At 40.1% G+C, this 23,233-nt stretch overlaps 1 long non-coding RNA gene across 1 annotated transcript in view; it reads left to right on the forward strand.

Annotated features, from left to right (window-relative positions):
• Window positions 1-235: 235 nt before the first annotated feature.
• The window catches only part of LOC140326413 (uncharacterized), a 59,355-nt gene continuing 36,357 nt past the window's right edge, over window positions 236-23,233 (forward strand). The window contains exon 1 of the long non-coding RNA XR_011919869.1: window positions 236-896. This is a non-coding gene — a long non-coding RNA (uncharacterized lncRNA). The remainder of the gene's footprint in view (window positions 897-23,233) is intronic.

The following is a 23,233-nucleotide window of genomic DNA, read 5'->3' on the forward strand; positions in this document are numbered from 1 at the left end:
ATAATGGCAACTGAATTGCCTTTGTATTTCTTTAGTATTGTAAATAGTCATATACTACTAAACAGTTGGTAAAAGATTATCATAAAAGCTTGTTAGGAGACATTCATAACATAGTTTAGTGGCATAAGCTGGCATGCTTATGTGAAGTGTGGTAATCATTTGTTGTACTATTAACCTTGACAGCCATTTCAATAAAAAGTATCATCCACATGATTTCCTAAGTGGAAGTGCTAATACCTTAATACCTTAATGTATGCAAAGTTATGTCATAGGACCATCTGCTGGTAGCCTAAGGAGTAGTAGGGGGAAGGGATCCAAAGTCCTCCAGTATAGGGACCTAATAAGGTTAAGATAATGATAAGCATGGGAGCACAGAAGATGGAAGTTGCAGATTGAATCATCAAGAAATATATTTAACCTGAATTGCCAATTTTAGGAATACCAAGAAGTGGATATTATCTGGAATTGTACTGTCTTTAAATATTACACAGGATAGAAACAAGTCATATAATGGATAGCTATGGAACCAATATACATAAAAGTTTTTGAGTGTATTCTCCTCACGGGAACGATGACTAATAATGAATATGTACTGTAATGTTTTACAATGTTAAAAAAAAACACTCCTAAAGCAAATACTAATCAAGCTGCAAAGAGATGAGCTAGATTTTGGGAACTGTGGTCCCACAGCATGGATAACGGACAAATATTATTTCAATACTACATGGAAGAAGAAACAGAGGAACCACTGTACCGGGATTATAAACCTCCTGCTTTAGATGCTATCCAGTTGCCAAAGTATGTCCTGTACCTGTTGATGGCAGCACTTGTGGTTATAGTTGTAGCATATGCAATAGTTGGCCATTTAATGAAAGATCTTCTGCATGACTTTGCAGGTAAGCAATAAAGATTTTAGGATGCATATAAATATTTTTACTATGCCGAAGGTAAGCAACACATATTTTCAAGCATTATTCCTTCAGGTACAAATTTTAGGTTCAAAGATCAAACCTACAATTTGATAGAAACACTAATCTGTAGATTGTGTATTGTTTAAGGAACTTCAAGACCTCTATTTGAAACTAAGCTTTAGACAGGAATATATGAGCAGACACAATCACAAATCAAGACTTGGAATTGCCTCCCAGGTAGAGAAGCAGAAATAAAAGGATAAGATCAATTACACATGTAAACCGTGTGTGTGTAGGATACCCAGTGTCTACAAAATAAGCGGTCTGAATTTTCTAGATACAATGTAATGAAACCAGATTAATGTTAGGTATACTGTATGTTATAGGTATGCTAGCTGGGTCGGATAATGTAGGAGTATCATTCAATTAATTCTATGGTGTTTTTATCTAGGAAGTTGTCAAGGAAAAATGTATGTATTTCTTAAACATCATCTGTTAGGGTAATATTACGATGGTAAGAGAACAGACACCGACACCAGTTCATATAGAGTTGTTGTTGTTCTGATTTTATTCAGAAAATATGGTATTATTTATACAAAATAAAGTAGGTGGTACAGTATAGTAATTTAATTAAAGGTTTGAAGTGATAAGTGACTATTCAGGAATCCTGTGTGATTGATGTTCCTAAACAATTTATCTTGGGAATCTCTTCACACCTTCCCAGGTGATCATCACCTTTGTTCTTATTAACAAAGAAAAGAAACTCCACTAGTCACACAGGATGTTCACACACACCCCATATAAAAGCAGAATACTTGTTTTATTTCCCATGGATAGTTCTATTTAAAAACAACTTGGAGTCTATAATAGTATTCTCTCTCTGAAGTGTTTAATGTAATGAATAAAAAGTACAATGTTTTTATTTAAATATTAGTGCTTTTAAGATACCAAATATGTACAGTTACCCTGCAAACTGTTCCTACCCTGTCTAATTGATGGCATAAAAAGTACTACTTTAGAGTAAAGACCATTTAATAGAGAAAGATTAAGAAACAGTATGAAAAACTGCCTGTAGCAGAGGAGTAAGGTGAAGAAACCAAACATAAGACCAAACATATTACCCTATTCAAAGGTATGTCATTGTCCACTTAAAGGAAGTATATAAAAACACAACCTGAAGTAAGTCATCTCCCAGGTAATCACTAGTAGTTTAGTGGGAGGAGTCCTAAAGATAACAAACAGTCAAATAAATAAATATAAATATTTTATAGTTCACAGAATAGCTTTATGGTTCAGTTTGCATACTTAAGATGGAATGCACAGGATGTGTACATAAGGAGTCAATTTATCTCTGTGTTGCTTCTTAGGAAGAATAGTTTTTTTCATGGGAGGAGTCCAAGTCAGTTTTAAACATCAATCAGATTCAACAGCTTTCTAAACAATAGGATTGGTAAGGAAATACTTCCACCTGTAAGTGGCATCAGCCAACTGGATATGGTCCAGAAGAGGGCACATCAGTGTTTAATGGTGTATGGTATTTCTTGATCAGAAGTATTTGCAGAGTATCTTGGTCAATGTTCTCCTTGACTGTGAAAAATTGCAGATAGCAATGGCTGATAAATATATCTAACACTGCCAATTAGGATGGTATAGATTTATTGATGTAGACTGAACACCTGCACAATACATACGTTTATTTTAAGGCACATATTGGTGTTTTTTCAAAACAATGTCAACATCAATGTAAAATTAAAAATTTCCATTTAATATTATTGCTTAAAATAGCATTCATAACATTTTCAATACATTTTAATATCATATACACTGAGACAAAAATCTGATATATATGTAGAGCACCTTGTATTACAAAAAATAAACAAAGTATAATTATCTCTAATCTTTTTGGAAAAAAAAAATATGCGCCCCAAAAGAAACGATACCTGATAACATCATATGGCTTGTTTGGAGATACAGATTGTTGACCCAATGCATGGTGGGGTGGATCTTGTCAAGAGAGAGACCTGGTATAGCAGAATTTCCAGTTGGCAAAAATCGCCAGAACAGTCACCTTGAGACAGGCAGAAGTAGTGGCCGTGGGCAAGCTTTAATTCTGGAGGGTGTTTCTCCACTTGTAATCAATCAGATCTTCTAAAAAAAAACTGAATTTGTGGAAGTTGGGCTGGGGTAATAGCATTAGCCTACTTGAAAGTCCTCCAGGTGCTGGGAGATTTTTTGCAGTTCTGAGTTCAATGTGAAACCAGTTTGTTTAAGGCCATTGATTTCCTTTTGGAAAGCTGATAACTAGGAATGAGCGAGAATATTAAGTTTGATCTTGCGGCGAATCAGGCCTTTCTCGCTTACTGAAAATGTAAGTGGGAACGGCCTTCTGATTCGCCAAGAGGTTGAGCTCTCACTGAATAGGAGGATTTCCTGGGCTGTTGTATCTGTAACAAATGTATCATTTGTAAGGGATACATATATTACAATGTCAAGAGGTTCTCCTTTGACGGGCATCTTCTCAATCATTGCAGCTGTAGCTGCATTCATTGAAAAGAGTGTGTGATCCCCGGGGCATTAGAGGTTAATTAACCTCTAGTGCCCGGGGATCGCGCGAACAGGAGAATTTTCAGGGCTGCATCATGTCTTTCAAGAAGGCAATTTGGGTTGTTTAAAGCTTTATTACATGACATGTTATTCTGCTGGAAGTAGCAGATGGGGACACTAGGGTCATACGGGGGCGGTCATGGTCAGCAAAATATTAAGGGAGGCTGTGGCATTTAAATGATGCTCTTTTGATAGTAAGTGGCCCAAAGTATGCCAAGAAAATATGTCCTGCTGTTGCAGCCCATTTGCTTCAATGTTCTACATGTGTTCGGAGATGCTCTTCTCCATACCGTGGTTGTAATGAATTGGTATTTGAGTCCTATTTACCTTTCTGTCAACTCAAACCAGTATGGCCTTTCTCCTCTGACCTTTGGCATTACTGTGAGTGTGAGATTGTGTGAGAGATCGCCGGTAACAATGGGGTTGTTTCAAGCAGGAAACAGGGCCAGCAGGTTAAAAGTGCATCAAGGGTTTATTTCACTTAACACTATTTCCACACAAAAACAAGCAAAATAAAACAAACAGCAAAAATAAACAGTGGCCACTTGGCCACTAACTCACTATTAGTTCCCTTAACTAGCAATCCAGCCCAACCTAGTGCTGTGCAGGACTCTAAGGCCCTAACCATACATCTTTTGCAACAAAGTATGTGTCTTTACTCCCAGTTCCCAGTTCCCAGTTCCCAGTTCCCAGTTCCCAGTTCCCAGTTCCCTTTGGCCCTCCTCCCAGCTTACCAGCCAAGACAGAGCCACAAGAATAGGCAGGCTGGGAGTTTATATCCCCAGCCTAATTTCCAGGATGCATTTCAGGTGAAACAGTTACACCTGATCATACCCAGGCCTCTTTAGCTCCCCCACCTGGCCAAGAAGCTCATTGTCATTAAGCCTGGTACTTCAACCCCACCTTCAGGTCAAAAGGAAAAATGACTAAACAGAAAAATACTCTGCGTATAATCTGTACATGGGGCAAATGTACCTGTCATCCTGGACGAAACCCTGTGATTTATTTGGCCAGCTGTTACATGAGGCATTTTCTTCCAAGGGGCTGCATATTTTCCTTTTATTTGAACAATTTGAACCTAGAGATGGTTGTGCATGTAAATCTGTACAGATCAGCAATTTTCTAAATAGCCAGACCAGCCCATTTGACGCTAACAACCATTCCACATTCAAAGTCACCTAAACCCCCCCAATTCTGTTGCTCTGCTTGTACTTCATCATGTTGTTTTGACAGTGCATTGTGTTGCTGCCATGTAATTGGCTAGTGAGATATTTGTGTTAACAAGCGGTTTAACAGGTGTATGTATTGAAGTGGCTAGACAGTTACATAGTAGGTTAGGTTGAAAAAAGACATAAGTCCATCAAGTTCAACCACTAGGGAAATAAACACATCCCAGATATAAAACCCTATAAGACATAGTTGGTCCAGAGGAAGGCAACAAAAACCCTGGTACAATTTGCTTCAATCCCTTCCTTATCCGGAGCTTAAACTTCTTTTCCTCCAGATGCAAAGGGTGCCCTCTTGTTCTATGTAATGATCTCAAAGTGAATAAAGGGGAAGAGAGTTCTCTATATGGACCATTTATATATTTATACAGAGTGATTATATCCCCCTAAACATCTCTTCTCAAAGGAGAATAGATTCAGTTCAGCTAATCTCTCCTAATAGCTGAGCTCCTCCATTCCTTTCATTAATTTAGTTGCCCTTCTCTGCAATCTCTCCAATGAAACAATGTCCTTTTTGTGAACTGGAGCCCAAAACTGGACTGCATATTCCAGATGTGGTCTGACCAATGCTTTGTACAGGGGCAGGATTATGTCTCCATCTTTGCACAAATGTAACAATAAATGAATTATATAGCAACATAATTGCTATAATCTCACCAGTGACAGCTTGACAGATCCTCGCGCAGATGAAATCTAGTGAAGCATTAAAGATTCTATTTGACCTGTAAATTACTGTAAATAACACAGAACAGAGAGCAGGTGTGCGCTAATTAATTGCTATGATCTCACCATTGTGCTTAGATCCTCCTTAATCGCGCAGCTGAAATGTAATTGCCTTAATTGGCAGATTCGTGACCCCTATTGCGCATGGCAGGAATCCGCCCGGCAGATTCAGGACGCGAGTGTACGCGCGCACTCGAGTCCCGGACCGCGGTAATCTGCGATCGCTGGTCGCGCGTATTTTCGCGCTTCCAGCGATCGCGGATTTCAATGATGAATCTGGGGCAATGTCTCCATCTCTGCAGTCTATTCCTTCTTTAATACAAGAAAGTACTTTACTAGCTTTCGATATTGCATCTTGACATTGCATAACTGGTATTAAGTCTATGATCTACCAGAACCCCCAGATCCTTTTCCATTTCTGACCTCCCCAAATGTATTCCCCCTAGACAGTATGAAACATGCATGTTGCTAGCTCCGAAGTGCAAAACTTTACATTTATCTATATTAAATGTCATTTGCCACTTGGCTGCCCAATCAAACAGTACATCCAGGTCTGCTTGTAGATTATAGACATCCTGTATGGACTTAATCTAATTACATTACATAGTTTGGTGTCATCTGCAAACACAGAAATGGTACTTTTAATCCCAAAACTCTATATCATTTATGAAGATGTTAAACAGTAAAGGTCCCAACACTGAACCCTGGGGCACACCACTAATAACCTTAGACCATTCAGAGTATGAATCAATAATTACAACTCTCTGGATGCGATCTATAAGCCAGTTCTCTATCCATTTACAGATTGACTTTTCTAAACCTATCGACCCTAACTTGCATATTAACTATCTGTGGGTTACAGTGTCAAATGCTTTAGCAAAGTCCAAGTTCACTATATCAACTGCTATTCCACTGTCTACCTGTTTACTTACTTCCTCAAAAAAAGAGTGTAAATTTCTGTCTTTCTTAAAGCCATGCTGACTATCACTTATTATTTTCTAGCAGAAACACCTCTATGTGGCTCCTTATCAAACTCTCTAAGACCTTTCCAACTATGGACGTTAAACTAATGGGTCTGTAGTTACCTGGTAATGACTTTGCTCCCTTTTTGAAGATGGGAACCACATTGGCCTTATGCCAATCTATCTGTACCTTGCCAGTGACTAAAGAGTCTCTAAAAATTAGAAATAATGGCTTTGAAATAACTGAGCTCAGCTCTTTGAGGACACGTTGATGTAATCCATCAGGTCCTGGTGGTTTGTCAACCTTAATTTTTCCCAGCTGTTTCTCATATCATATCAATTCTGAGCCATTTTGACTCATTTATGGCAGTGACATTGCTATTAAGAATTTGGACTTGAGCTCTGCCATTTTCCTTCGTGTACACAGAGCTAAAAAAAAGTGTTTAGTAAATCTGCCTTGTCTTTATCCCCAATTACCAACCCAGCGACATCCTTTAAGGAGCCGACATGCTCAGATCAGATCTTTTTGCTATTAATATATTTGAAAAATGTTTGGGGCTTTGCCTTACTTTCTTTTGCAATCTGTCTTTCATTTTGAAGTTTTACACATTTTATCTCCTTTTTACATCTTTTGTTATATTCTTTATAAATTTCAAATGATGAAGGTGATCCTTCATTTTTTTTATTTTTGGAATGCCCTTTTCTTGTTCCTTATTGCTTTTTTTAACATCAGCTGTAAGCCACATACGTTTTAATTTTAACCTCTTAAACTTATTACCCATTGGAATATATTTTTCAGTTTGGTTTTGTAGAACAGACTTGCAACATTCCCATTTCTGTTCTGTGTTCTTTGAGGACAATATTGTCTCCCAGTCCAAGTCACAGAGAGCTGCCCTTAATAATGGAAAATTTGATCTCTTAAAATTAAATGTTTTTATCTTTCCTGTTTTTGCTTCCTGTTTACAGTTTACATTAAATGAAATCATATTATGGTCATTGCTACACAGATTCTTTTTTATTTGCACATTTGTTATAAGCTCTGCATTGTTAGAAAAACCAGGTCCAGCAGAGTATCATTTCTTGTTGGGGCTTCTATAAACTGAACTATAAAATTATCTTGTATTAAATTCACAAATTTCCTCCCTTTTGCTGTTCCTGTAGTGCCATTACTCCAGTCAATGTCAGGGTAATTGAAATCTCCCATGATTAAAACACTTCCACTTTTTGCTGCTTTTTCTATCTGTGCTAGTAGTTGATTTTCTATTTCTTCCTTAGCACTGGGGGGCCTATAGCAGACTCCAATCATTAATTGTGTGTTATTCAACCCCACATTCAACTCCACCCATAGTGCCTCAACTTCATCGCTTGTTACCTCCGCAATTTCTTCTTTCACATTCCCTTTTAGATCATTTTTCACATACAGACAGACACCACCACCCTTTCGTTTGACTCTATCTTTACGAAAGAGAGTATACCCAGAAATATTGACAGCCCAGTCATGCGAAGAACAAAGCCAGGATTCAGCAATACCAAATAAGTCATAATTCTTCTCACTCATTAAGGCTTCCAACTCCCCTATCTTGTTTGCTAGACTTCTAGCATTGGTGAACAGGCTCTTTAAACCATTGCTGCTTTTACCATCATTGTTTGCCAAATCCTTTTGTTTTTCAGTACAACTAGTACTGCACAATCCAATGTTTGTTTGTAACATGGGAAGCTTATTAAAATTATCCATAATCATCCTCCCAACTATCCCCAATCCACCCTCCACTAGTGTCTGACCCCTGACTAACCTTTCCGCCACCTTATTTGACTGTCCCACCCCCCTCTGTCCTAGTTTAAATATCCCTCCACCATTCCCTTAAATCTTTCCCCTAGCATAGCAGATCCCCTTTCATTTAGGTGCAAACCATCTCTTGCATACAGGTTGTACCCCAATGAAAAGTCAGCTCAGTGCTCTATGAACCCAAACCCTTCCCTTCTACACCAGGACTTAAGACATCATTGCATAAGCATTCTAACACAGGGGTGTCAAACTCAAATACACAGTGGGCCAAAAGAAACAACTTGGGCCAAACTTGAAACTGCAATAGCACTGCTACTAAAATTCCCTGCGTCAAGAAAACAATCCTATGCGGGGCCTAATGTTATGAGTGGCTGGACCTCCCTCTTCACTGAAATAGCACCACTACTACAGTTCCCTGTGTATATAAAACCGTCCAATACCGGGCCACGCATAGGCAGAGAGACCACTGGTTTATAGACGCGAGTGATGCTGCTACTACAATTCCCGACATTACTTGCGTCTATAAAACAGTCCAATGCGGGGCCACGCATAGGCAGAAAGGCTGGTCTATAGACACCAGTGATGCTGGGAATTTTAGTTGTGGTGCCATTTCAATGTATCAGAGGGCCAGCTGCAATTCATATTTAGTATTCCTTTGGAATACTAAAAAAGGACATTGTGGGCCAGAGTTTGACACCCCTGTTCTATCTCATTGGGCCTGATTTTTATATAGCTAGCTAAGCATCAGTCAGCCATTAGAGATGCAATATCCCAATCATTTGGTCTGGGTGTCAAAGCCTTTAGTATCCAAAAATTGAACTACATCAAGAAGAGCGAAAAAAGAAAGACATCAAGAGCGAAAAAGAAAGATAGGCTTCTACCATAAGTTTACAATAATTATGTATAAAAACAGTATGATTTTATTATTCTTCGAATACAAAACACTTTAAAACAATGATAAACTTATGTTACAAATTGACATGATAAGGGGCTCCGTTAACACTATATAAGTAAGTAATACATTTTACAGACTTGGGTCTTATACCGACGTGTTTCGCCCAATTACATACATACAGTATTTGCATCATCATTTACACAGACAGTCCACAGTAACTCCATACATAATCTCAATATTATTAAGGTGAATATGAAAATACTCTAAGGTACAGTAACCCTTGCAATAAACAGGGTGTACAGAGATTGTCCTAATGATAATAAAAATTCTTGGACCTACTATGATATAGTGTTAGATTCAAGCCAGTTCAATTATAATTGATGTAACAATCGCATAGCCGTTTGGATGCTCTAAAAGAAGAGGAGTAATTTGTGTGTTACATGTGTCCAAACTATCGCACTCAGATAAAAAGAAGATATTATATGATAGATCATGAATTAGTAAAAAGGTCTTACTTTGGTCTAACACACTACTAAGTACAGACTTAGTAGTGTGTTAGTTTTATACTTTTGTTTTAGGAAGTGTTAATGTAGGATAAATCTAGTAAATACAATGATATTAATAATTAGTGAGGTTAAGATAGAACAGAAGAGTATAAATAAAATAATAAGCACAAAAAATGAAAAAATAATAGCTGTTATAAGAATTGTTAAGAGTAGCTTAATATTGATTTAATAAAATAAAGTATGCTTTCAACTCTGTAAATTAGATATGTTTCAGTTTCAGTTATTAGTGAATAGGTTCCCTGTTTTCTAGCAATATCTCTGTAAAAGAATGTGATAGATAAGGTTAGCTTTGCCTATAATATATACACAAGGGTTGTCAGTGCGTTATAATATGTAATAAATAGAAAGAACCACAAGATGGCGTACCTTAATCATACATAGTAGTAGTTATCAGTGGGTAACTGGTATGAGCCTGAAAAACTGTCTTTGAAAACAGCATGTAGTAGAGACTAAAACGAAAAAAAGTTCTAGTACAACAAAACCTGTAATGAAGTAGCATAAGACCAAAATATGCTGAGTTTGTATATTTTATAAAATGTTGTTGGATGTTAAAAAAAGAAACACTGACAAGAAATACATGTAGAAGGAAGGGTACAGGGAAAAAAGGATAAAGAAAGGGTTACTGACCAAATGACTTTTTTTCAAAAGAAGGTTGACCTGCGGCAGCTGTCCAAACGGAGGACTGATGATGCCACAGGTTCAGCCTTAAATAGATATTTGTTGATTGGGAGATTCAGATCCACTGGGTGTGCACTGTGCGTGGTTAGATCGGATTGTCTGAGAACACGATTTCCGCCCTCTAGCTCATATACATTTGAATATGGGCAGGGAGTGATAGGTGATCAATTTCAGGAAGAATTTGATTTGCAACGAATGCAAATTTCCTGGCGCTTCGTGGTAACGAATCACAAATTTTCCTAAAATGGCATCTAAAATGGTGGCTACATGTGTGAAGACATGGGGCAAGGAACTCTGGGAAAGGGGGATGACCCATAATGCCATGCATGCAGCCAATCAGCAGCCAGCCAGCCCTGTGATGTCACAGCCCTATAAATAGCCTCAGCCATCTTGGATTAAGACATTTTACAGCATTCTGAGTGCAGGGAGAGACGTCTGCAGGCGCTAGGGAGAGTGATAGCAAAAACCTCATTATGAGAAAAAAAACTGAAAAAACAACTTATAAGTGCAGGGAAAGGATAGGGAGGAATCATTTCACAGCATCTTAGAGCAGAGAGAGACATCAGAAGGCGCTAGGGACAGTGCTAGAAAAGCGATTTACAAGTGCAGGGAAAGATTATTTGGGGATCCAAATAGTTTCAGTACAAAAACAAAAATATATACGCAGTTCACTGTTACAGTTATGTGTTATTCCCCCAATTAGTTCTTGTTTTGGGGTGCAAGTGCTATGTTGAAAAGCCTTTAGTGGCTTATATCTGTGGAAAAAGAAAAATATATATGCATTTCACTTCTGCAGTTATATGTGGTGAAAGCGTTTAGTTGCCTATTTCAGTACAAAAAGAATTTTATTTACGCACTTCACTGTTGCAGGTATTTGTGGTGAAAGCGTTTAGTGGCCTATTTCTGTACAAAAAGAAAAATATATACGCACTTCATTGTTGCAGTTATTTGTGGTGAAAGGGTTTAGTGGCCTATTTCAATACAAAAAGAAAAATATATTCTCAGTTCATTTCTGCAGTTATATGTGGTAAAAGCATTTAGTGACCTATTTCTGTACAAAAAGAAAAATATATTCATTGCTTTTGAGGGTGTTTCAATTTGCTTTTAATTTATTTAGTTCAGCTAAAAGTATGTCAGACAGAGAAGTGCCAGGCCATGCACAGAGGAGTGGCAGAGGCCTAAATGTTTCTGTCACAGGCAGAGGTCGCAGCAGAGTAAGGGGGCGTGTCAGCAGGAGTCACAGTGAGAGTACTGAGCTTCTGTGTCATCTAGCGGTTGTGTCTTGAGCAACTCAGCGGTTCTTGATTAGTTAACTCTTGATCCCAAGTGACATCAGACACCCCCAGCCAACCGTCGGTGGGTTCGTCAGGCACAACCCTTAGTTGGCATGACCCTGTGCCCTCACCTGTCCTCAACCTGCCTCCGTCCTTTGCTGTTCCCTCGGCCACAGAAGTATTGTATGCTGTGGGCTCAGCGCCACTATACAGCCAGGATGAGCTAGTAGAGGACAGTCAGCAGCTACTGCCCAGCCAAGATCTTGAGGAGACATCTGCTGCTTCCTTCGCTAGGCAGGCAAATAGTGATGTGGAGATTGGCATGGGAGGTGGTGTTGGGAGCGGTCAGGCTCCTGACACAGAGACCGTTGAGGAGGACATCAGTGACGGGCAGACACTACTCGATGATGAAGCCGATCACACTTGGGAGCCGGGTGAAGAAGGGGCTTCATCATCATCAGGAGAAGAGGGTGGCAGCTTGTCCGTGAGGCAGCGGCTGAGCCAGCAAGGTAGTAGCATGGCTGGGAGTCAGCAGGGTGGCAGGTGTGGGAGGTTGGGAGCCAAACGTGCCGGGGTAGACCACCTGCTTCGCAGCAGTCTACCTACCGGGAAGTAGTGGTGCAGGGTTCACGTAGGCAGCAGTGGTAGCAGCCAGTCAGTGCGGAGTGTTGGGGGGAAAATCACCTACTCGGCGGTGTGGCAGTTTTTTGTTAAGCCGCCGGAGGAGGTTAACATGGCCATCAGTAGAATATGTAGGCAGAAGGTGAAGCGTTGCCAGGGTGCCAATGTTGGCACCACGGCCCTGCGTCAACATATGCAGCATCACCATGAAGTGGCCTGGAGGAACCGTGGCTCAATGTGGTGGTCAAGCCTGCCGCAGCAACCGTTGCGTCACCCAGTGGCACGCACCGGTTTTCAGGCAGTCAAGGCTCCACCACCTCAGCCGAAGGGAGCTGTATGTCATTTCCATCTTCTGCTGGTCCAGATGCTCCTGCTCCTCCTGCTACTCCTCGTCAGTCATTCTGTCAGTAATCGATCACCAAAGCGATTGCCAAGAGACAACAGTATGCGTGCACTCATCCAACGGCACAGAAGATGAATGTGCTCCTGTCCAAGTTGCTGGTGCTGTAGTCCCTCCCCTTTCAAGTGGTGAACTCTGCACCTTTCAGCGAACTGATGGCTTGTGCCAAGCCGAGGTGGAGAGTCCCAAGCCGTCATTTCTTTGCAAAAAAGGCATGACCAGCCCTGCACAAATATGTAGAACAGAAGGTGGGCCAGTCCTTGAGCCTGTCGGTGTCTGCCAAAGTGCACGGCAGCGCCGAAGTGTGGAGCTGTAACTACGGTCAGGGACAATACATGTCTTTTACGGCCCACTGGGTGAATGTGGTTCCTGCACAGCCACACCAGCAACTTGGCCAGGTGACACCACTTCCGCCTCTACGTTCCCACGCCGCTGGTCCTGTGACGTCTGCCTCTGACTCCTCATCCTCCACCGTGTCCTCAGCCTCCACTGCAGGGACAATTCACAGTGCCCCCCAGCATACCACATGTGCAGGGCACGGCGGTGTCACGCTGTTCTACACCTGGTTTGCCTGGGCGAAAAAAGTCACATGGGAGGAACTGCTCCGTGTGATTCATCAAGAAATGGAATCCTGGCTTTCTCCGCGACAACTCATAATCGGAACCATGGTGACCGACAACGGGAAGAACATGGTGTCGGTGCTGTGTCAAGGAAGGCTGAGCCATGTGCCCTGCATGCCACACGTGTTCAATCTGGTTGTCAAGCAGTTCCTGAAGTCTTCCACCCATCTGCAAGACATCATAAAAAAGGCCAGGAAACTTTTCATGCACTTCAGCCACTCATACACCGCAAAGCACACCCTCCTTGTGCTGCAGCAGCAGAACGGCATCCCCCAACAGGCTGATATGCGACGTTTCGACCCGTTGGAATTCCACCCTCTATATGTTGGACCGACTATGCGAACAGAAAAGACCATCAACAATTTCTTGATGATCCAAGCGGATAGGAGTACTCCCATGTGTAACTTCGATGTCAGCCAGTGGCAGCTCAAGCGTGACACCTGCCGTTTGCTCAGGCCCTTTGAGGAGGCCACTTTATTTATCAGTCGCCAGGACTATGGGATGAACAACGTCATTCCACTGCTTCTTGTCCTGGAACAGATGCTGGTAAATCTGGCTGGTCAGGGGACTAGAGATGTGGCGCCTAGATCTCACGGCCACATGATTCCTGTGGGGGCTGAACTGGAGGAGGAGGAGGACATTGGAGCACAGGCAATGTATAGCGAAATGGGTGGTTTTTCTACTTAGGTGACAGGAGAGGAGGAGCAGCCAGAGGAGCAAGAGGGAGATGAGGAAGACGAGGTGGAGGACCCAGACACACAGTGGCACTGTGAAGTGGAGATGGAGGCAGAGAGTCCCTCCGAGTCACTTGCACAAATGGCCCGCTGCATGCTCACTTGCTTGCATACTGACAGCCGAATTGTCACCATTCGGCAGAGGGATGACTTCTGGCTCTCCACCTTGTTGGACCCTCACTACCGGTCCAAAATGGGGGCCTTTTTTACACCCGCTGAGAAGGAGGACAAACTGAACTACTACAGAGACATCCTATGTAGTCAGTTGGTCGCTGCCCATCTGCGCCATCGTCCATCCTCTCGCAGGTCTGACCGGGGGGCCCTCTGCACTTACGTTCCACTGCCATGGATGGAGGTGTGTGGTGGCAGGAGCAGTACCAGCTTTATCAGCAGCAGCCTGAGTCTAGAGTCGCTGATGAGCAGCTTTCTTCACCCGCATAGTGAAGAAACTACTCACCAGCAGCTAGACATAGAGCAGAACCTGAACCAGCAGGTGGTGGCATACTTGGAGTGCACCCTGCCAGCCGTCATTGAAGATCCGCTGGACTACTGGGCAGCCAAACTGGATTTGTGGCCACAACTGGCCAAGTTTGCCCTGAAAAAGTTGTCCTGCCCGGCCAGTAGTGTGGCATCAGAGTGGGTGTTTAGTGCAGCGGGGGCCATAGTTACCCCAAGAAGAACTCGCCTGTCCACCCAAAATGTGCAGAGACTGACCTTTGTCAAGATGAATCAGGCGTGGATCTGCCAGGATTTCCACCCACCAATGCCTGATGCATCTGATTAGATGATCAATGCCGCCTCACCCAAACCTTGACAAAAGAGACCAGTTTCTTCTGGCTACCTGCCTCAGCTACTACTCTGATGCTGCCACCCACCTGATCCCACACATCAAATGCCAAGTGCTCCTTCTTTCACCCACCTTCGTCAGCGGGTACTGGTATTGCCACCCACCGCCCCACTCTGGCACCGGGTGACTTTGTGGTCTCCTGATGCTGCTGCTGCCATCTCCACACTATGTCACCTTGCCACTCTGTGGTATCCTCCTGATGCTGCTGCTGCCATCTCCACACTATGTCACCTTGCCACTCTGTGGTCTCCTGATGCTGCTGCTTCCATCTCCAGACTATGTCACCTTGCCACTCTGTGGTCTCCTCATGCTTCTGCTGCCATCTCAACACTATGTCACCTTGCAACTCTGTGGTATCCCCCTGATGCTGCTGCTGCAGCCACCTCCAGACTCTGCCATTGTGCCACTCTGTGGCCTCCTCCTGATGCTGCTGCTGCCGCCAACTCCAGACTCTGTCATTGTGCCACTCTGTAGCGTCCTGATGCTGTTGCCAACTCCACACTCTGTCATTGTGCCACTCTGTGGCCTACTCATGCTGCTTCCACCTCACCACTTTGTCATTGTGCCTTGTCATTGTGCCACTCTGTGGACTTCTCAAGCTGTTCTCCCACCCACCCCACTCTATGACTGGGCCACTATTTTGCCTTTCTGGCCTGGATGACATCACTATTTATTTGACCCTTCTTCTGATCTGTCAGAAGGAAGGAAAAAAGAGACGCACAACAGATCCTGTCTGTGTAGCAGCTGTAAGGCCTGTATGGTCCCATCAGAATTGGTTTATGATTTGGTAAAAAACACAGAAGACATGCAAATATTCCATTCATGTGTCATCTCTGTTTTGGATTGACTTTAGTTTTTTCTGGTTTTTTTTGGCATTTGCAATACTGATGGATTATTGAGCAAATGCTGACCGAGTAATGGCATATGCTCCACAGACAGGATCCGTTTTTTGTGGGTTATTGTTCTGACGGATCAGAGGAAGGGCAAAATAATTAGTGATGTCAACCCAAACTTACTGCTGACACCCTCTCCACTCTGTTGGGGGGGGCTCTACTTATATAGGCGGGTAATGGAACAGGTTCTGTACACATCTATGTGGAATCAGCTGACGAGGCTATAAAACGAGTGCGCTTCTTCTTGATGCTAACATGGACCTGTAAGGCTGAGTTCATACTTGAGTTATTTGGTCAGTTTTGGCCCTGTGACTGCCCAAATAGGTGAAGTGTGCAGTGATTCTAATAGCGACACCTGTCATCTGCATGTCATACTGACTCACAGTAATATTTCACTACCACAGCAGACTCCCTATGCGTGTTACTGCAAGGCACAGTGTTCTACACCACTATCAAGGCTCCCTGCAAGCTGGAAATAGATGTTTTTTAACGCAATTCATAGCAAATAAATTTGCATCGAATCGAACCATTTCGAAAAATTCCGTGAACCGGCCGAATCGAATTTTTGAGAAATTTGCTCATCTCTAACTACTATATATGATTAAGGTACACCATCTTGTGGTTCTTTCTATTTATTACATATTACAATGCATTGACAACCCTTGTGTATATAAATACAGTGGTACCTCAGTATAAGTCCGCTTTGGAATAAGTCCAACTTGGTATAAGTCCTGTTTGGACACAAAAAATCTTGTTTGGTATACAACCTTTGCTTGGCATACAACCTTTTTCTTATAACTTGTTTGGGTCAAAATGAGTCACAACACCGCACGCTACCCTTATTTACCTTTCTCGAGACAAAGCCACGACTGCCCAAGAGTGTCAGTATGCCAGTTGCTACCATTCAGTGAACAACCCGCGCTATAAATCTCTGTGAATTACATAACATCTCCTCCTCCTCCTCCCTTCTCAGCACCATCCTAGTAGGCACTCGTCTCAGAAAGGTAAAGTGGGGTTAAATTTTCATTTATTTCATCTAATTGCTTTTGTATTTATGTACTTAAATATTAAGCAGTGTTTAAATTATCTTATACAACCCCATCAATGTATAATATGCCAATATTAATAGGATTTTTTTTCATGAGAACGGATTAATCATATTCCTTTTATTTCTCATGGGAAAAATTTGTTTGGTATAAGTCCTGTTTGGTATAAGTCCAAGGATCTGGAACGGATTAGGGACTTATACCAAGGTACCACTGCATAGACAAAGCTAATCTTATCTATCACTTTGTATTACAGAGATATTGCTAGGTAAACAGTGAGCCTATTCACTAATAACTAAAACTGAATTACATGTAATTTACCGAATTGTAAGCATACTATATTTTATTAAATCAATATTAAGCTACTCTTAACAGGTCTTATAAAATATATTATTTTTTCATTTTTTATGCTTATTATTTTATTTATACTCTTCTGTTCTATCTTAACCTCACTAATTATTATTATCATTGTATCTACTAGATTTATCCTACATTAACACTTCCTAAAAGAAAAGTAAGGAATTAACAAACTACTAAGTCTGTAATTCAAAGACCAAAGTAAGACCTTTTTACTAATTTATGATCTGTCATATACTATCTTCTCTCTATCTGAGTGCGATAGTTTGGACACATGTAGCACACAAATTACTCCTCTTCTTTAAGGGCATCCAAACAGCTATGCGATTTTTACATCAATTATAACTGAACTGGCTTCATAGTAAGTCCAAGTATTTTTATTATCATTAGGGCAATCTCTGTACACCCTGTACATTACAAGGTTTATTGTACCTTAGAGTATTTTCATATTCGCCTTAATGACACTGAGATTATGTATATGGAGGTATTGTGGACTGTCTGTGTAAATGATGATGCAAATACTGTATGTTTCGGAAATTATATGTTTGTCATCTTTGCAAACTATGATGTCTAATTTAAACATTATTACAGCCCTAGGGTGTTTATATATACCCTGAGGAAGCCTAATTAGGTAAAAAGGCGTCGGTATAGGACCCCGTTCTTTGTTTCAAGAGCTATACGCAAGTCTGTAAAATCTGTTACTTACCTATATAGTGTTAACGGAGCCCCTTATCATGTCAACTTGAAACATAAGTTTATCATTGTTTTAAAGTGTTTTCTATTCTAAGAATAATAAAATCATACTGTTTTTATACATCATTATTGTAAGCTTACGGTGACTTGGTAGAAGCCTATCTTTCTTTTTTTGCTCTTCACGATTTTTTTAAAGCTCTCCAAAGCTGGTGAGGATACATTTTTATCAGTGCAGCTAGGTGATTTAGCAAACCTTGAATGGATTTCCTAAAAGTCAATTACTATTTGTTAGCAAATGTTTTCAATTCTGGACCAGATGCATTCCTTGTTTGCAGGACCACCCAGCTTCACTGATGAATGTATACCCGTGAAGAGCTTTAACAAATCAATAAAACCCTTCAAGAACCAGCATGGTTTTTTATTGTGTGAAAGATATTTGTATAAAAAAAACAACTTATACAATGTGAATGAAATATTTGAGTATTGTATATTGACTTTCTTGTATATATGACTTTATGTAAGATTACCTACCACACACATATGTGGCATAAATGTGGTAGTTAAATATGAATTAAACTGTGTCACTATTTAAAGCAGACCTATCATGAATTTTTTTAAATATCTTTTTTATTGAAGGCAAGACAATAGAAAACAAATACAGTAAAAAAGAAAACAGTGCAAATAAGACATACTATACAATCTAGAGAAACAGAGTGTATTGGGCCCCAAAAAGACCCTAACATAAAAAACATTACTGCAGACAGGAAATATATCCCGAAAAATTGTCTGTGTCCCGTAATTTTTTAATTTGATAAAATTGACCAAATATACATAGAAAAATTAGAAAAATAACCACATAACCAGGGGAAAAAACCAAGTCCCAAAAACTAAGGTATACCCTTGAACAATCAGTGGACTGTTCTCTCTGCCTTCCCAGAAATCGCTTTACAAAATAAAACATAAGAGAAAATAGGATTTTTAGATTCTTTCCCCCCGCAGAAAACCATTTGCCCTTACATCAAACAAATCTCTAACTAGTTGCTCCCAAAGCCCTCATATTATACTAGATCGTATGGCGAAAAGTTTCTATATTATCCTGCAGCTGGATCAAAGGTAAAGAATGCTGTAAATATTGCATCCACTTGCAAAAAACTTTTGTGGGTGAGTGTCTAAGTGCTTGGTGGCCTCAGTTTTGTCAATAAACATGAGGGTTTGCAAATAATTTGTACATTGTGCCTGATTCATCAATGAAATACGCGTAGGCTCGACGCGTGTATGTACATGGCGGTCAGCAAACTCTATTAGCGTGAGTCGGGCCCAAGTTCACCTGCCGGTTTTCTGCAAAGATGAGCAAAGATCTTGAATACGCCAATTAAGATGATTAATTTTCAGCTGCGCGATTCAGAAGGAGATGTTAACCTCAATGGTGAGGTGATAGCAATTGATTAGCGCACACCTGCGCCCTGTTCTGTGCGCATCTGCAGTCCATTTTACTGGTCAGTTTGAATCTTTAATGCTTAATGTTTTTTTTTTTAGTAAGTGCTACTTTTTTATGTTACATTCTACTCAATCTCAAACTTGCTTCATTTATAGTTACATTTGTTGCACTTCTTGTTACTTTTTCTTTTGGTTGCAACACTGCAAACTAATTTCTATCAAGCTGGATATATACTAGGTGGCACTTTCAAATATGTCATCACACAATAGTATGAGTGTAAAAAAATATGTGAACAAACATTTGTGACCTGATAAAAATTTCATTCTCGTTTGACTTTAGAGAAATCAAATTATCCTTAGTAAATGATTATAGGCAAACATGGTATAATACATGTATTATAAGGTAAGGTAAGGTACATTTAGTGATTTCACTTGTGTGTGTATGTCAAATTACATTTAAATGTATACAAATACATATGCATTTTCATTAGTACTATTTTACCTGGCGGGTGTGTGTGTGGCAGTTTCTGTAGTTTAGCAATTCTTCAGCAATGTGTTGTCATTTTTTCCACAAGTATTGAGTACAAATGTCTGCATGGTTTCCACACCAAACTCCTACTTGACCCCCCTCGTTGCCTTTGTCCCATTGTCACATATTGGTATTTGAATGTATTATATACATAGACCTTTTCTGAATAATTTGTCATGATTTTCTTTCTTTTTTTTTTTAATAGTCAGACATTTGCACTTATGTTGATTTGTCCCCACACAACTCCTCTGTTCATTTGTAGTTGTGTTATAGGTTTGTTGTCATTGTGCTGTGCTGCCTGATCTTAGCACTATTGTATACAAGCACACTTCCACTTGCTGTCCAAACTGGTTGTCAATTAGTTGTCCAGCTGAGTTGCATACTCATTCTAACACACCTGATGGTGATGGAAGGAGGTCCAGGTTGCCAAGCACAACATCAAAGCACATTGATTGCCAAGATCACAAGCAGGGTCAGGCACTCTTAGAAATGAACAGATGTGTTGTTACTTAACTTAATGCTGATAAATAGTGGAGTGTATGCATTATTTAGGTGTTTACACAAAACAAATAGTACTGGTATATCAAACTTCCAAGGCCAAATCCACTTTGTGCCAAACATTTTCTTGCTTTTCCATCCCTTCAGGGTGTTTTTGCAGATTTGAATGGCATTTTAGATCTTGGCCCACTATATATATTTACTTAAGCTATGTACACACGTCAAATTTTTCTTGCCTGATAATCGGCATCGGCCGGATATCGGGCGAGAATCTGGCGTGGGTACAGCCCACGTTGTTCATCCTCCGTGGATCCGTCCTGGCGGATCCACGAATGATGAACAACGAGCGATCCTAATGCAAGGGAAGGGGGAGAGTGCGCAGCAGGGTGCCGCTCCGTCGCTCTCCCCCTCCCCTCTCCATAGAGCAGAACGGTGCTGTATGTACAGCACTCGTTCATGCATCTTGCGGTTCTTATCGTTGGAAATGCTCGTGAAAGATCCTTTCCAACAACAAGAATTGCATGTGTGTATGCGGCTTTACACATCTTAGCTTGGTAGTGGAAGCACATAAAGGTGGATTCCTTCTTTTAACCAGAAGCAATATCCTCCATGAATGCTGCTTGTAGCCAAGCCCATGCTATCAGAAATCATATGAAGAAACAGGCAATCTTTTCAATGTAAAGCAATATGGTCCAAAAAGCTCTATTTGCCTACTTCTTCCTATACAAAGAAAAGAGAAATTATATGTACACACATCTAAATGCATACATACATGTTTTGCTTTATGTGCACTCATATCTATACATACATGCATGCATGAGTGCACATAAAGCAAAACAAGCAATATACACAAAAATACAAACTTACCTGAATGAGGACTGTGCAAAAGTGCGGTGAATTTTTAAACTGATAAAACAGTTCAGGAGCACATAGCGGGTCCGCCGTAGCACACAACTATGAGCTACACACTCCTGAAGTTTGGCGCACAACTATGCACATCAAACAACTGAGTTTTAACAAGACAATTGTGCTGTTTTTAGCCTTACAAATAATTCAGAGAAAGGAACAGCTTAAAAACAATCACAATTGTATTTTTAAACTGTGTGTCCTGGGAGATTGGAAAGGAGATCACATAACAATAAACCCCCAAAAAACAAACAACAACATTTTACCAACAGCTTTATTCAAAGGAAACATTTGCTAAAAGGTCACAATAAAATATAAAAACACATTAAAACCAAAAAAAGCACACCACTAAAATTTACACTAAATGACACAAAATTTAAAAGAACAAACAAAACACATGTAAACCCACACTTCCATGTAAAGCCAAGTTAGTTCAAAAATGGCCCAACAAATATTGCATTCAAAAAATACTTACCAAACCAATATGCACTTTTGGCCTATCAATGATGGCCACAAACACAATAACATAGCATTAACATTGACTTCAAAATTGCAAAATGGACATTAAAACATTCAAAGTAAAAAACAATTAAAAAGAAGCTATTGTGCTAATTGGTAAGCAAAGTATCAAATGCAGCAACATAGATTAATTAGGATAACACACAAAACAACAGCCCCTCAAAAGGAAGGAAGGAAGGAAAAAAAAAGAAAAAAGCAAGTTAAACCACACCCTCATACATGCTCAAATTTAAGCACACAGGTGATAGAAATTCAAAATTGGCTGTTTGTTTTTTTTTGCAATTGGACATTTCATTATCATTGATTGATATGATCCTTTAGATTTGTACCCCAGTAAACAGATATTCTATTAAATAAAAAAATAAAATAAAGCTGGGGAAGATTTAATGTTAAAAGTATTTTATATATATATATATATATATATATATATGTATGTATATTTAGATACATATATATTTTTATCCTACAATAATTTTAAATATATATATATATATATATATATATATATATATATATATATATATATATATATATATATATATATATATATATATATATATATATAATACGAATGCGCGACTGAGCCTCTGATTTTGCTTGGTGAATCATTGCGTCAATGTGGGAGGTTGGGGTTCCATCCATTGTTTCAATATAGCTTTTTTAGCTCCCAGCAAACAAGGATGATCAAATTTAGATAAACCAGAAGCAAAACCAGAGCAGGGTTCTCTGTGAAAGAGCACCAAATGAGGTGTGAAAGAATGGGCATGTCCAGTAACCCGGGCAATAATTCAAAAAACTGGTTTCCAAAAGGCACTAATTGCCTGGCAATCCCATAACAAGTGTTCTAAAGGAGCCAGTGGAAAAGCACACTTAGGGCAAGCCACTATCCTCTGAGCCACCACACTAGTACGAAACTGCAGATTGAACTCATAATACGCTCTATGGATAATTTTAAATTGCAGTTCTCGCCACACCCCACTAACAATAGATTTCCTGACAATGGACCAGCTAGCCTCTAAGAGTTCCAACATATCAGAGTATGGGCACCGTAAGTAATCAGCCCATTTGGCCACGAAAGATAGCTTTGGTTCCACCCCTGTAGAGGCTTCCAACAGTAATGGATAGATATATAATATTGAATGTCGAGATGTAGGCGGGCCCAGCATTCAACCTAAAGTAAGAGGTATAGGCGGTGAAATGATCTGCTTCTACTTCTAGTTCCTCGAATGCACCCTGACTTCTCCTTCACCCACAGAGACAGACGTCTGGAGAGATATCCCAATAACACAGACGAACAGTATGGTCTAAGGAATATTCTCTGACCTTTATTTGACAAAGCGGTTTTTTTTTATACACATAGGTATACAAAGGGGGTTGTTATTTACGTACAGCTATTTAAGTTTTGGCCATATATAATGTTATTTGATACATTGCAAGGCATGCAAGGCATTCCAAAGAATTTTCACCATCTGGTTACTGAGTAGACAGAAAAAGAAATACAACTCCTT

The sequence above is a fragment of the Pyxicephalus adspersus genome, chromosome 3 (assembly GCF_032062135.1).
Source record: "Pyxicephalus adspersus chromosome 3, UCB_Pads_2.0, whole genome shotgun sequence".
NCBI classification, from domain to species: domain Eukaryota; kingdom Metazoa; phylum Chordata; class Amphibia; order Anura; family Pyxicephalidae; genus Pyxicephalus; species Pyxicephalus adspersus.